This window comes from Balaenoptera musculus, chromosome 17, assembly GCF_009873245.2.
Source record: "Balaenoptera musculus isolate JJ_BM4_2016_0621 chromosome 17, mBalMus1.pri.v3, whole genome shotgun sequence".
Taxonomy (NCBI): Eukaryota; Metazoa; Chordata; class Mammalia; order Artiodactyla; family Balaenopteridae; genus Balaenoptera; species Balaenoptera musculus.
In genome coordinates, this window is record NC_045801.1 from 37,137,771 (window position 1) to 37,155,185 (window position 17,415).

The 17,415-nt window shown below is 34.7% G+C and overlaps 1 protein-coding gene across 1 annotated transcript in view; it reads right to left on the bottom strand.

Annotated features, from left to right (window-relative positions):
• VPS13B (vacuolar protein sorting 13 homolog B) overlaps positions 1-17,415 on the bottom strand; it is a 775,748-nt gene that overhangs the window by 197,737 nt on the left and 560,596 nt on the right. The window lies entirely within an intron of this gene.

Below are 17,415 nucleotides of genomic sequence, written 5' to 3' on the forward strand. Positions count from 1 at the left end.
TCATGCGACCCAGCAATCCCACTACTGGGCATATACCCTGAGAAAACCATAATTCAAGAAGAGTCATGTACACAATGTTCACTGCAGCTCTATTTACAATAGCCAGGACATGGAAGCAACCTAAGTGTTCATCAACAGATGAATGGATAAAGAAGATGTGGTACATATATACAATGGAATAAAACTCAGCCATAAAAGGAAACGAAATTGAGTTATTTGTAATGAAGTGGATGGACCTAGAGTCTGTCATACAGACTGAAGTACGTCAGAAAGAGAAAAACAAATACCGTATGCTAACACATATATATGGAATCTTAAAAAAAAAAAAAAAAAAGGTCCTGAAGAACCTAGGGGCAAGACGGGAATAAAGACGCAGACCTACTAGAAAATGGACTTGAGGATATGGGGAGGGTGAAGGGTAAGCTGGGAGAAAGTGAGAGAGTGGTACAGACATCTATACACTACCAAATGTAAAATAGATAGGTAGTGGGAAGCAGCCGCATAGCACAGGGAGATCAGCTCGGTGCTTTGTGACCACCTAGAGGGGTGCGATAGGGAGGGTGGGAGGGAGGGAGATGCAAGAGGGAAGAGATATGGGGATATATGTATATGCATAACTGATTCACTTTGTTATAAAGCAGAAACTAACACACCATTGTAAAGCAAATATACTCCAATAAAGATGTTAAAAAAATAATAAAGTAGTTTAATTAGGAGAGAGAATATATTCCTTCATGTGACTTGGCTCTACAAAGTAAATTTTAAAAGAAGGTTCTTTTTTATCAGTAGAAGTCAAATGCTGATAATTCAGAGAAAGAAATGTGTACTAAAATCTTATCATATTTGTGAATTTCAACTATGAATCTATTTGAGCTATATTATCTACCTTATTCTACCAAATATAACTTCTTTGAAAAGTCTGAAATCAGAAAGATCAATTTCCCAAAGAAACATCAAGAACAGCCCACAATATTTATTCAGTATGAGTTTAATAGCTCAAAATGGAGATGACAAATATATAACTACTTAAAATTGCCTGTCTTGTTCTATCTTTTAAGTCATGAATCTCTATTAGGTCACTAGTTTATATATAACAATTAACCAGGACTCAACAAATTTTAGGAATAAGAAAATCTGAAGCAGTATCTTGTATCTCCGTCTCTCATGTAGTTCGTTCCAAAAGTGTCAGTGTGATTTTAAACTTTAATAACTTCAGAAGAATAAATGCTACAGGATAATTGTAAAAAATCATTTTAAAGTTTAATTATTTACATTTCTTATATATTTCTTTTGCTTAGTGAATTTGAAATGTAAATTTTTAATGTTAACTTTTTGTGGGCTGGTTTCTGAATGACTCTTTGCTGAAACAGTGGATTGATAAAAGAGGGCTTCTTATTTGGACACTTTGATCACTTGATCTATCTTTCCTGTGTGGTTAGGTCAAACTGTTCTGTGTGCATGAAAACTTCATTCTTTGAGTGATCTTAAACCTAGGAGTAGAAATGCAATCTCTCAGTCACTGAACAGCAGCAGCAGATAAAAGTTTTTAGAAAGTTCAAAAATCTACTAGAGCTATATATATAGCACAATACAGGTGTTATGTTAACTTTCTATAAGAAATAAGTTGATATTTAAAACATTTAAATAATTTACCTTTTAAATGGTTTCTGTATGTTTGTTTGCATACAGTGCAACCTCTGTGCATGGTGCCCTCCACTAGGCCACAAGTCCCCCACTCCCACCCCCTGAGAGCTTGAGTGTTGAGCTACATTCCTTGCAAAACACAGCCTATGTTTACACAGAGAGACTGGCGCAGTCCTGTTTGGGCAAGTCAGGTCAAGAGCCCAAAAAGCAGAGCTAAAATGAGGTTATACTGTAATATTAGGTATTCCTTTCAAAGTACCAGGTCCACGAAGAGATATGCAGCACGCACCAGAATGAGAAACACCACAAAAGCAACAGCACCCTTTATTGCTGTGTAAAGTCCATCAGCATGTGTGAATCCTTCAATTAAAATCATGAAGTCACTGTTACATCTGATAATTCAACAAATTTGTATTGTTACTTTTATTCCCCAGTGTCTCTAGACTTTTACATCCTTGAACTAGTCAGGTACTCTTTGGGGTAGAAAATTACTGCCTTTATTGTAAATATTTGTAGTTTCAAAATGATAGGAAAATTATTTTCACAATTATTTTTACAAATGGGAAAATTATCCAAACAAGTTTGGCATTTATAAGCATAAAAAAATAAAAATAAAAATTGAGTATTTTCTGGTCTTCTTTCATACTTTTAAAAACTGATGAAAAACATTAACCTCATTATTAAGATGAAAACATTAAAGGAATGGACTACAAAAGTTTTATTCAACAGAAACAGTGGGAGCTATATAAAATGATGTTTTACAAGAATTGGAAATAGAACTGGATAAAGAACCAGGCATAGATGGTTCATGTGGATTTTATTCCAATTACTATCAGATTCTTGTTTTAAAGGGTTTAGAATTTTTTTCATAATCCTCAATGAACTTTAATAAATGGATTACTTTCAATGTTTAGATTTTAAGAATGTGTAGTAATAGAGAATCTCCCAGCTGAGTCATCTATTTCTCTGCCAAATCTAATTTCTCACCATCCCCAGAACACATTCTATATCTTTAAGTTACCAAGTAAACTCATGCCTGTCAATTATTAGACTCTAATTACCCTTCAAAACTTTCTGAACAGCTACCAGGAAACAGAATGATGGAATGATTATTGAGTTAAAAGGAGATTAGACAAATACAAATAAATAACACTTATTTTATGCTCCCATCACACTAAGAGATGACTTAATAGTGAAAGGAAAAGAATCATATTGTAATAATGAAATCAGAGAGGGAATTCAAGCCCCAGAGGTGATTCCCCTAAGTTTATGTTAATGCACACCTTGTGGGGGACCAAACATCAACTGGAAAAGTTTCCTGAAAACTGTTCCAGCTATTTTCTCATTTAAAATGTTCCAACTTTACTTGACCCATTAGTCATCATATTATTTACATTTATGAAGTATTTTGAAATCTATTACCAAAAACCCAATGGATTCAATATGGCTTGTTATACCCAAATCATAACATTTGTGAAAGAAAAATTCTTTGTTAAGTGCTTCTTCCTTTGGAATTTTATTTGTAAAAGACAATTTTTCTTTTTTTAAGATAAGCAAGGCTTGCTGGGAAAACAATCAGTGGCCATGGTGCCTATGTACAGACACAGGAATGATGGTGTTCCCCCCCCACCCCACCGTAGAAGGGTAAATGCAAATCAAAGAACAAATTTATAATCAAACTTGACTTCATGTGTTACAGTAACTCTAATAAAAATATTTTTTATTATTAGGTCATAGTACATTTTTTCTCTTATTCAGCAATTTAAATTCAGATTTTTGTTACAGTGTCAAAGTAAAGGTATTCATGATGATAATGGACAGTGGAGACTGAGTATTCACAGGTGTGAGAGTTAGAAAACTTGGAAGGCTGCCCTTGACAATGAGATCAACAGGTTTCCGTTGAAGGTGTGAAGTGTAAAGACCTCAGTGGCGGCAGACATAACTGTGTCAATTAACAAAGGTACACCAAATGGAACTGGTTGTAGGCTGTCCCATGCACGGCTAAGGAGGCTCAGAGACATGGACTGACACATGCCCTTGACTTGGTCAGCCAGCAGCAGTTCATGGTGCTTAACACTTGGAATTGGGCGTAATTACTCATGTACATATTCTTATAATCAAGCATTGACTTTTTTTGACTACACTGTCCTACCAAAATAAATCACAACGTAAAAGTTCTGATTATAGGGTAATTGAATTGGTTTTCTAAAATGAATGCATTGAACTGAACTCATCTAAATGAGCTTCTCTCCCTCTAAGCAGTTATCACGGAAGACTAAGTACATTCCATTGCTCCAAACTGTGGCAGCGTTTTTGGTGCCCATTTCCTTTTTTTTATCTTCCTATTCTCAATGATGGCATATACTCATCCTTGGAGACAGCATATCTGATTTTTGGGAACAGCTGAATGTTTTGAGACAAGGGAGCAAGGATTTCAGACTAAGGGAAGATTAAAAGCATAGAGAAGCCAATTTATAGAGACTACCACTGGCAATGAGGAGACAATTTGAGCATCACTAAAAATAATGAATTCAGAATAATAGCAAAAAACAACTAAATGGCCACCACTGGAATACTAAGAAAAGTAACTCGCTTTTCCCCAGTTTTACTGAGGTATGATTGACAAATAAAATTGTAAGATATTTAAAGTGTACATTGTGATGATTTGATATACATATACATTATGAAAAAAATCCTCCCATCTAGAAAACTTATTTTTTTTTAAAGGGTAAATAAAGGGAAAGCATGTATCTTACCTTTCTTAGGTGAACAATACTACTAAGTAACCAAATATTAGATGAGGAAATGTTTCTCTTTATAGAAATATTCCAGCTACTGTGTGAAAAAAAGAATGCTAGAATTAAAATATTACTGTTTGCAACCTCCAATGAATTTAGGCATTAAGCATCAATGGCTATTAACATCACAAAAAGAAACCTTCAGACACTATATGCCTCCTGATGGAACAATATAAAACCTTTTACAAAATAGTCTTGCTAAAAAATAAATAAATAAAATAAACAAACTTGAATCAGATTAAGCCAACTACTAGTTTATATGTAGGAAATATAGAGACCAAGGGCAGACAAAATCCAAATTGTGGTAAACTCTACATGATAAATGATCTGGTTTCTTCAATATATATGAATCATGCTCCCTGACTTCAGACTATACTACAAAACTACAGTAATCAAAACAGTATGGTACTGACACAAAAACAGACACTTAGATCAATGGAACAGGATAGAAGGCCCAGAAATAAACCCATGCACTTATGGTCAATCTATAACACAGGAGGCATGAATATACAATGGAGAAAAGACAGTCTGTTTAATAAGTGGTACTGGGAAAACTGGACAGCTATGTAGAAGAATGAAATTAGAACATTCTCTAACACCATATACAAAAATAAACTCAAAATGGATTACAGATCTAAATGTAAGATTGGATACTATAAAACTCTTAGAGGAAAACATAGGCAGAACACTCTTTTACATAAATCACAGCAATGTTTTTTGGATCCATCTCCTACAGTAATGGAAACAAAAGCGAAAATAAACAAATGGGACCTAATTAAACGTAAAAGCTTTTGCACAGCAAAGGAAACCATAAACAAAATGAAAAAACAACCCATGGAATGGGAGAAAATATTTGCAGACAATGTGACCAATAAGGGCTTAACTTCCAAAATATACAAACAGCTCATACAGCTCAGTATCAAAAACAACAACAACAACAACAACAAACCCAATCAAAAAATAGGCAGAAGACCTAAATAGACATTTCTCCAAAGAAGATATACAGATGGCTGACAAGCACATGAAAAGATGCTCAATACTGCTAATTATTAGAGAAATGCAGATCAAAACTACAATGAGGTACCACCTCACACCACTCAGTATAGCCATCATCAAAAAGTCTACAAATAATAAACGCTGGAGAGGGTGTGAAGAAAAGGTGACCCTCCTACATTGCTGGTGGGAATGTAAATTGGTGCAGCCACTATGGAGAACAGGATGGAGGTTCCTAAAAACCTACAAATAGTTACCATATGATCCAGCATTCCCACTCCTGAGCATATATCCAGAAAAGATGAAAACTCTAATTCAAAAAGATACATGCATCCCAATGTTCATAGCAGTATTTACAATAGCCAAGACATGGAGGCAACCTAAATGTCCATGGACAGATAAATGGATAAAGAAGATGTGGTATATAAATATATACTATATACACAATGGAATATTACTCAGCCATAAAAATCAGTGAAACAATGCCATTCGCAGCAACATGGATGGAGCTAGAGATGATCATATTAAGTGAAGTAAGTCAGACAGACAGACAAATATCATATGATATTACTTATATGTGGAATCTAAAAAGAATTATATAAATGAACTTATTTACAAAACAGAAATAGACTCACAGACCTAGAAAACAAACTTATGTTTATCAAAGGGGAAAGTAGTGGGGGGATAAATTGGGAATTTGGATTAACTGATACACACTACTATAAACAAAATAGATAAACAATGAGGACCTACTGTATAGCACAGGGAACTATTGATATATTCAGTATCTTGTAATAACCTATAATGGAAAAGAATCTGAAAAAAGAATATATTAAAAAAAAAAAAAAAATATATATATATATATATATATATATATATATATATATATATATATATATATATAAAACTGAATCACTTTGCTGTATATCTGAAACACTGAAAATCAACTATACCTCAAAAAATAAATAAATAAATAAATTGCAAGAGATGAAAAAAAGAGAGGAGGAAACCTAGTGATTAAAAGAAATTTGAAAGACATAACCAAGAGCCATGCATAGACCTTATCTGGCTCTAGGTTTAAAAAAAAAAAAAACACAAACAAAAACCATACATGCACACAAACACCCACATGCACACATGCACTATGATATTCATGAGATAATTCGAAATTTGATGATACTGAAGAATTATTCTCTTTAGGTTTGATAAGCATCGCAGTTATGTTTTTAAAAGTTCTTATCTTTATAGATACAAACAGAAATATTACAGGTGATATAATATGATGCATGGGATTTGCTTCAAAATAACACAGAAGGTGAGGAAGTAGATAGGGGTATATAAGAAACAATATATTGGCCATAAGTTGACAATTGTTTAAGCAGGAGGTTCTATATACTGTTCAGTCTACTTTTGTATATATTTTAAATTTTCCATAATAAAAAGTTTTAAAAAGGCATAGAGATGAGAATGACTATAGCATATGAAGAAATCATATTGAAGGATGATTTCAAACCACTGAAATCATCTCTCTTCTCTCTCTCTTCTCTTCAACAGATGACTCTGCTTCTAGCTTCAAGGAGGAAGTTAAAGCCATTAAATTTCCTTCAATTTCCTGCTACCAAACTGAAAAACTACCTGCATATGCCATTTTCCTTTCCTTCCTTAATTTGTTAGGTAACACCAGTTCTTTCACATGTATATTGGATTTTTCTCCTTCATTCTTTCTAAGGAACCCACCTTTATCTTTTTTCTTTTTAGTTTATCCAATTCTTCTCTCAACTGGATTCTTCTGGCTGATATTTAAACATGAGAAAATTCAAGTCTCTTTCACCATAAAAATAAAACCCAAAACCATGATACAAAATGCCCCTTTATTTATAAAAACTATAAATGGAGTATAACCTTTAAAATTTGTGAATCACCATATTGTACACCTGTAACTTATATAATATTGTACATCAACTATACTTCAATTTTTTTTGGATAAATTTATTTATTTATTTATTTATTTTTGGCTGTGTTGGGTCTTCGTTGCTGTGCACGGGCTTTCTCTAGTTGTGGTGAGCGGGGGCTACTCTGTTGCGGTGCACGGACTTCTCATTGCGGTAGCTTCTCTTTTTGCGAAGCATGGGCTCTAGGCGCATGGGCTTCAGTAGTTGCGGTGCATGGGCTCAGTAGTTGTGGGTTGCAGGCTCTAAAGCACAGGCTCAGTAGTTGGTGGCACACGGGCTTAGTTGCTCTGCGGGATGTGGGATACTCCTGGACCAGGGCTTGAACCCGTGTCCTCTGCATTGGCAGGTGGATTCTTAACCACTGTGCCACCAGGGAAGTCCCGTTTGGACAATTTTTTAAAAAGGAAAAAACAAAACGAAACAAAATGCCCCTTCATATTCTATCCTTATTATTCTTCTTCACAACCAAACTTCTTGGAAGAGTTATATGCTCTGTTTCCACTCCTCAATGCATTCTAGACTAGGGTCCATCCAAATTAATCCAATGGGGTGAAGGGATAATATTTGTAGTCACAATGTCTATAAATCCATTAGCTATTTTCAATTTCTCATCTTTCTGTATCTTGTATCACTACTTGACATGTCTAGTACTTCTACACTCTTTTCCCTTGGCTTCTTTGATATAACACTCTCCAAATTTTCCTCTTAGCCCTCAGTTTCCTTTCAAGGCTCCTCCTTTTCCTCTTAGACAGTGAATACTGATTGGACTTCTTCAATATGAAGTCTTAGGCTCTTTTCTCTACTTCCTCTCTTTTTCCCTGAGTATTTTCATCCAGGCCTGTGGCTTGAATTAGCACCTATATCCCCCAAACTCCAAAATATCCAATCCTTTATCACTAGTCTTAGTCTTTCTTGTGAGCTCCAGATATGTAAGTACAATTACCACAAACTCAGCATATCCAAGGCAAAACTCATGATCTCCCCCTACTCTCATACATATAACAAACAAAATATAGCTCTTTTCAAGCATTTTCTATATCAGTAAATAGGATTACCACCAGCTTAGGATGCCATACCAAAATACCACAAACTGTGAGACTTAAACAACAGAAATTTATTTTCTCACAGTTTAGAGCTGGAATTCTGAGACTGGGGAATGAGCTGAGGTTGGTTTCTGCTGAAGACTGTCTTCCTGGATTGCATGGCTGCTTTATCACTGTGTCCTCACATGGCAGAGAGAGAGAGAGAAAGACAGCAAGCTCTCTGGCACACTAATCCCACCATGAGGGTCCGACCCTCATGACCTCATCTAAATCTAATTATCTCCCAAAGGCCCCATCACAGTGGGGACTAGAGCTTCAACATATGAATTTTGTGGGGACCCAATTCAGTCCACAGCACCATATTCATTCAGTTAGATCAGCCAGGAACCCAGAAGTCATGCTCAATCTCTCTTACCCTCCATCCCCTCTATTCCATTACCAGTCTATGGATTTTCCCTCCCTAATATCTACCAAATCTTTCACTTTTCTCCATGTCTATTACCATTCCTTGATCCAACTTACCATTATCTCTCACTAGTACTACTGCAATATTCTCCTAACTGGTTGCCTGCCCCTACTCTAGCTCTTCTTATCTATTCTCCATTGTGCAACTAGAATCATCTTTTCAAAATGCAAATATAACCATATCAATAAACACACATACCTCCTCCCTCCCCCATCACATACATGTCCAGGTTAAAGTTCTTCAATGGTTTCCCAGTGCTCTAAAGATAAAACCCCCCAAATCCTTTATTATGGTCAACAAGGCCTGGCCTCTGTCTCTCTCTACAGCCTCATTTCCTCCTACTGTTCCCTTCCTCTGCCCTTTTTTCATTTCCTTCAGTGTGCCATGATTCCCTTCCCCACAGGGTCTTCTGCATATATTCTGTCAGAAAGATGCCCTCCCCTCCACGTCTTTGGTTAACTCGTTTTCATTCAAGTGTCTGAACTCAGCTCAGCGAGGCTTCCCTAAATCTCCACTCATTTATAAATCCATAGAAGTTCATGACACTTATATTAGGTTGTAATTATATATTACTCAGTGTGACTACTTGGTAATCAAAGCTTGTCTTTTCTACTACATGGTGTGCATTTCTTGAGAGAAGCGATTGTGTATCTTTTGCTTACCACCGTATTTCCAATGTTTAGAACAACACTTGAAATATCATAATTGCTCATAAACGCTTGTTGTGAAAAATAAATGAAGAGTTCCACTGGGGATTACAGCCATCATTTTAGAATTTGGAGGAATCTTAGGACAACTCTCTTACGTTATAGAAGAAAATACTGAGGTTCAAAGAAGTAAAACAATCTCACTCAGAATTACCTTCTTAGTGACAGTAAGCCTGGATTGTTGAGATGACACCAGATAACAGAGTCTTGAGCTCTGAGAAGAGTTATGATTTGATCAACTGAGGGAGGTGGGTGGTCAAGATTCATATGGGTTTGCACAGCAAGCTAATCTAGCAAGAGCAGAGGGGAGAAAATTATTGAGTAAAAGGAGAATCTGAAATGAGGGCTGCCAGTAAACAGACTGAAGAAGTAGTGAGGGCCCAGACCCACTAGGGAGGTAGCAGGCATAATGGAGGACCATTTCAAAGGAAAAACTAAAAAGACTTGGAATAAAAAAAAAAAGATGAATTGAAGGTGACAGTAAAATTGTGAGAAGACACGAGTGGAAGAATGTTGCTATCACTAGCAAATGTAAAGAAATTTGAAGACCATACTAAGAGAAGGAGTGAAAAAGAAGAGGAAAGAAAAATAGTTTGACTTAATGTGAACATGTTAAATTTTAAATAACTAAACACATTTCATAGTCAGATGAAGAAATAGTCCTGGAGTTGCATAATAAATCAAAACTAGAACTAGGCATTTGGAAGTTGTAAGCATAAAAGAGATAGCTGACATTATTGTCTATACAAAGAATAGAAGGCTCAAGACAAAATTCAACATCCATTCATGATGAAAACTCTCATCAAAGTGGGTACAGAGGGAACACATCTCAACATAATAAATGCCATTTATGACAAACCCACAGCCAACATAATACTCAATGGTGGAAAATTGAAAGACTTCTTGCTAAATTCTGGAACAAGACAAGGATACCCACTCTCACTGCTTCTATTTAACATAGTATTGGAAGTCCTAGCCACGGCAATAAGAAAAAAAAAAAAAAAAAGAGGTATCCAAATTGGAAGGGAGGAGGTAAAACTGTCACTATTTGCAGATGACATGGTGCTCTATACAGAGAACCTTAAAGTCTCCACCCCAAAACTATTATAACTAATAAATGAATTCATCAAGGTTGCAGAATACAAGATTAATATACAAAAATCTTTTCTGTTTCTTTACACTAGTAATGAAGTATCAGAAAGAGAAAGTAAAAAAAAAATCTATTTAAAACTGCATCCAGAAAAAAAAAAAAACCCTAGGAATAAGCTTAACCAAGGAGGTGAAAGACCTATACACTGAAAACTATAAAACACTGATGAAGGAAACTGAAGATGATTCAGCGAAATGGAAAGATATCCCGTGCTCTTGGATTGGAAGAATTAATATTGTTAAAATGGCCATACTACCCAAAGGAATCTACAGACTTACTGCAATCCCTATCAAATCACCCATGACATTTTTTCACAGAACTAGAATAAATGATCCTAAAATTTACATGGAACCACAAAAGACCCAGAATTGCCAAAACAATTCTGAGAAAAAAGAACAGAGCTGGAGGTGTAACTCTTCCAGACTTCAGACTATACTACAAATCTACAGTAATCAAAACAGCATGGTATTGGCACAAAAACAGACACATAGATCAATGGAATGGAACAGAGAGCCCAGAAATAAACCCATAAATCTACAGTCAATTAATTTATGACAAAGGAGGCAAGAATATACAATGGAGAAAAGACAGTCTCTTCAACAAGTGGTGCTGGGAAAGGTGGACAGCTTCATGTAAAACAATGAAATTAGAACATTCCCTAACACCATATACAAAAATAAAATCAAAATGGCTTAAAGACCTGAATGTAAGACATGACACCATAAAACTCCTAGAAGAGAACATAGGTGAAACATTTTCTGACCATAAATCGTAGCAATAATTTCTTAGATCAGCCTCCCAAGGCAAAAGAAATAAAAGCAAAAATAAACAAATGGGATCTAATCAAACTTAAAAGCCTTTTCACAGCAAAGGAACCATCAACAAAATGAAAAGACAACCTACGTAATGGAAGAAAATATTTGCAAATGATGCAACTGACAAGGGGTTAATATCTAAAATATACAAACAACTCATACAACTCAATATCAAGTTGTTGTACTCAACAACTCATATAACCCAATCAAAAAATGGGCAAAAGATCTGAGTAGGCATTTTTCCAAAGAAGACATACAGATGGCTAACAGGCACATGAAAAGATGCTCAACATCACTAATTATTAGATGAATGCAAATCAAAATCACAATGAGGTATCACATCACACTGGTCAGACTGGCTATCATCAAAAAGGCTATATATGACAAATGCTGGAGAGGATGTGGAGAAAAGGGAACCCTCATACATGGTTGATGGGAATGTAAATTCGTGCGGACACTATGGAAAACAGTATGGAAGTTCCTCAAAAAACTAAAAATAGAACTATCATATGATCCAGCAATTCTACTCTTGGGTATATATCCAGAAAAAATGAAAACTCTAATTAAAAAAGATACATGCACCTCAATGTTCCTAGCAGCACTATTTACAGTAGCAAAGACATGGAAGCAACCCAAGTGCTCATCAACAGACAATTGGCTTAAGATGATGTGGTATATATATACACAATGGAATACTATTTAGCCATAAAAAAGAATGAAATATTGCCATTTGCAGCAACGTGGATAGACCTAGACAATATTATGCTTAGTGAAATAAGTCAGACAGAGAAAGACAAATACTGAATGATATCACTTACATGTGGAATCTAAAAAAATAATACAAATGAATGTATATACAAAACAGAAACAGACTCACAGACATAGAAAACAAACTTATGGTTACCAAAGGGGAGAGGGAGAGGGCGAGGGACAAATTAGGAGTATGGGACTAACCGATACAAACTACTATACGTAAAATACATAAGCAACAAGGATTTAGTGTATAGCACAGGGAAATATACCCAATATCTTGTAATAACCTAAAATGGAATACAATCTGCAAAAAAACTGAATCACTATGCTGTTCACCTGAAATTAACACAATATTGTAAATCAACTCTACTTCAATTTTTAAAAATTAAATAATAAAATAAAATTATTGGTCCACTCTCTATTTGACATCCTGACTTCAAGTTTACTGTTTCATTTTGATAAATCATGGGGAAAATAAACTATGATAATGCAATGCTGACACTGCAAATTGGAACCCATAAAACTCAGGAAATGCAAAAGTCAAGGTTCTTACAGTTTTATTGACTAGTTTACATTTCTTAAGTGTAGAAGATAGCCTGCTAGTATGGCTGTAAAACTGAATTAAGATAGAGATAGGACTCCAGTCATTAGGGTATGGAGCTTGGCCCTATTTCTGGAAAGAGAAAAGAGGCAAAGGGTTAACTATCAGGGTTACATTAAGAGGAATAAATTAATTAAAATTAGCTTTTAAGATGCTTCCTTTCACCTTGAATCTTCTTGTATTTAAAAATCATATTACTTATTCTTCATTTTCTACTCCAGAAAATGTCAGGGGGCTATTTGTGTCTTTTTTCAGGTATCTTAATTCCCCTGACTCGGTCATCTTCTACATAATGTCTGGATGACATATGTAATGAGTAATGAATTCAGTAATAACAGAACATAAAAGCAGATTTCATCAAGAAAAGTAAAAATGTTTCAAAAATACACAAAATAGGGGGTAAACAACTTAAAATTTCTACTTTATATTCATATAAACAAACCTATTTGAATGGTGTGTTACTGTATCTGAGAAGTTTTTAAAGTAATATTTCACATTATTTAAGTATATGTTTTCATTCAAATCAAAGAGGCTTGTGGAAATGGGATATTCTAGGATGTTTAGGAATTTTTTTAAAGAAAAAGTTACAATCATTGCAACCTATAAAACACTTAGTTAATTCACAAAATATAAGAAGAAAACTATACTCAAAATGGGTTACAATTAGTTAAAAGTCAAATAAAATTTTAAAACAAAAATTAAATAAAACCAATCCAAAGCTAGAATGAAATCAGAAAAACTGAAAACTACATAGGTAAATTACTGAACAGGTTAAACAAGAAGAGACTAAATAAATGATTTTATTAAGAGAAACACTATCAGTGGCTAGGTGTTTCAACTAGAGATACTAAAATAAAAGAAATAGGAAATTACAGTCATAACTTTGTGTTTGATATAATTAAAATTATACAAAGATTGTAGTATGCTAATTAATTTACAATAAAACATAAATGACGTGGGAATGTTCTCCTAATTTGGCATATTTTTTCTTTGTTGTCCTTTAAATGTCATTTCATGGCTACAGTGACAGTGTTCAAAAATATGTCTGCAAAGAAACAATGAAAAAAATACCAGGGAGCTCAAATATTTTTGTAAATGACCCTGAGTTAATTAGAAAAATCTGCACCCTTCCCAGTTCTTCTTCTCATGTGTCAGCTCTCATTAAATTAAAAAAAAAAAATTCATTTCAAAGTTAAGAAATCCTATAGTTAACAAAACTGGGATCAAGTGGGCACATTCCTAAGTTTCTGTATGATGTCATACTACGCAGTTCACAGCTGAATTTGAATTTGCAAGAAGTATGAATGAGTTTTCAATAGAAGACATATCTGATCTAATGGTAATTTTTTTCTCTATCGGCTAACTGTGCTGGGAACAGGTGGCCCTGCTTTCAATTATGGAGGGCTAGCATGCCAGTGTGAGGCCTGGATTAGTTCACCTTCTCACGGGGAATTTTCCTCGGTTGGGAATGGATTTATTATGGCTTCACACATGGAATAGAGCTCATGTCAGCTGAGGGCAGTGACACGTCATATGATTCAAATTAACCTGCTGTGGACTGTTCCGCGGGGCTTAGATTGTGTATTAAAATGACGACATTTAAAAAACAGCTTGAAAGAAACCAGGATTGCTGCACTGCAATGGTTCCAATTTGTTCCAACTAATCTATCACCTGCTGGAGATATTGTTCTGCTGGGTTTCTGGTAGCTGCTGTTTTCCAGGTTTCTCCAAGCCACTGACCTTGCTAATGGGTAGTACAGTTGTTGCCTCTGAAGGAAGGAGGTTGGGGTTGGGAGAGCTTTGAAGGGGTTTTTGATGTAGAAGTTGGGACCTACCATTTGCTCTAAGGTACTATTAAGTGAACAGAGGAAATCAGGGAATACTCAAGAACACTGAAGTATTTTTTCCAAAAACAGATGCTAAAGAGCAGCATATGCATCACCTTGTTTAGATAAAATAATCCCTGGAAAAAACATCCGACAGGCTGAATTCAAAAGCTGTTAAGTTTGCACCTTCATGAAGAAAATTTAAGGTTGGGTAGTTGTAATCAGCATTTCCTCTACTCTTCAGGGTCATAACTTTTATTGTTACTGAAACCTTAGTTCAAGAGCAAGAAAAGAAGAAATGAAAATATACTATTTTAGAGGTGTAGCATTGTAGCATAAAGCATTCTTTGGGAATGATACTTAAATAAGATGTGCATATAGATTAAACTAAACAATAAAACAAACTAAACAATTAAAACAAACAATCTTTTGGTATCAAAAGATTCTTAACGATAATACTGCATAAAACTTAGAAGCATTATTTTCAATACTAAAAAAAAGGCCTTTTTATTTTTTAAGGGAAGAGAATAGTATTGGGGAATATTATAAAGCTGAAGTTTGTTCCCCCAGTCTTAGCATAAATAATATTGCTCTTAATATACTATTACATAAAATCTGGAAAAATATATTTTTCTTGAGTTGCCAAAAATCTATAAAATAATACATTCCTACAGCAAGAAATGCTTTATTATGTCCTGTTATTCCTATTGATCTCTCAATTAATATAGTGTAGCTGTACAGTGAGAGAATACAATTATGTTACGTAATAACATCTGCTTACATACTTTATATGACAAATTGTTTAAGGAATTTTTTGTCTAAGATAGTAAATTCTGGAGTAGTTCAAGGCTGTTAGGTTAATGTTCTAGTGGAATCCCACAGAACTGACGTATCGTTCAAAGTAATCTTCCCTCAAATAATTTATGAAAGAAAAGTGCTCTTGGTTAAAATGTTTTAAGACTTTGAAGAACTTAAACCATTTATTGGACATTGTATTTGATTTTTCATAATAAAAGTACCATTTAAAAAACCATTCATCATTGTTTGTATCATCCCCCTCTCCTGTGCCCCAAAATATCTGCAGTTTGAGTCTCAGTAATTGTTACTGATGGTATTAAGAAAATCATATATATATATATATATGTTTTATTAATATATGAGTCAAATAAAATCTTGGTACAAAATGTGTTATCCCCAGATCAACAGTATCCATTTCACCTGGGAGCTTGTTAGGAATGTAGAATTTCATCCCTATTAAGTCACATTTGCATTTAACCAGCTCCCCAGAGATGCTCAAATGCACACTCCAGTTTGAGAAGCACGGCTGTAAAATAACTATTTCAATTCATTAATTTAAAAGTTTGAATCTCCAGATATATTATCACTATTACTGAATGGGCATAAAATTAGAAATGGCATATATGTAGTTTCCAGTTTTAAGAAGTATAAGAAATACAAAAGTACAACTGTTGTAAAAATCGCACTCCTGCTACAGTCACATTGAATGACAGAATGATAAACATATAATTTTTCATTTGTTCATTGACATTTCTCTTAAAGTTCAATTTATTTGGTAGCCATGAAAATATGGTACACAATTTACCACTGACTTGAAGATCCCATCCCTTTTACAAACAAATCAATCAAATGTAAACTAGAAGGGAACTTTCTAGCCAAAAGGTGAAGACTGTGCCTGAAAGCAAAAGAAATCTGACACTAAAAGAGAGAAAAAAGAAGTAAATGCAAGTTCCCTGTCACTTGTCCATGAACTACCCTTATGTTCTTACCCTATTTCGTTCATTCTAGCATGTTCAGTCTTTTGCCCTGCAACTGATGCAGTAAGAAAGCACTGTATCATAGCTTAAATAGCAGATATTTTTTTCTTTTTCCTTAGTGGTACGCAAAATGTTTTTTCCTACAATTGATGGTTGCTTGAATTCAATGAAATATGGTACTTCACACTCACTAACCAAGTATGAAGGCTCACACTCCTCTCAATCATCCAACTCACCCCAAAGGATTCTTCCAACTTTAATGACTCCCTTAGCCTTATCATCAGCTTCTTCACTTCCTTTGAGTCTTTAAAACCACAGCTAGATACTAATGATTAGAACTCGTTCTTCATATTTCTCCTATACCTTTTAAATTCCAGCATTGGAGAAACATGCTTAAGAAGAACTGAGCCAGAGTGAAAGGGCCAACTGAGGTGGTTTCAGGCTCTTTCTATTCCAGACGTGATGATGGGCCACCTTCTCTATCTGTAGTCATAGATCGTAAGTGCACCAGCACGCACACAAACTGAATCAGGTCCACAGAGGGATAGTTTTCAATCATCAAAATGCATGCCTTGCAGAGTACTGCTAGAGATCTTAAGACAGTGTAACACCATTGTTTTAAATTCGTAATGAAGAAACTAGTATTCTTTTAATGACTAACAGGTTCTGCAGCACTGTAAATATAAGATAACAAAAGGGAAACTGAATGTAGTAATTTCTGTTAAATAAATAGCTAAGATCTCACGGAGGTAAGGGAAGAGTAACAAAGAAAAGAGAAGGAGGAACATGAGAAGGAAGAAGAAATAGAGCAGGAAATAGAAAGACGAGGAGGAGGAGATGGAGAAGAAAGAAAAAATCTTTAGTTATGCTAAAATTAGTGCAGTATGAAAGT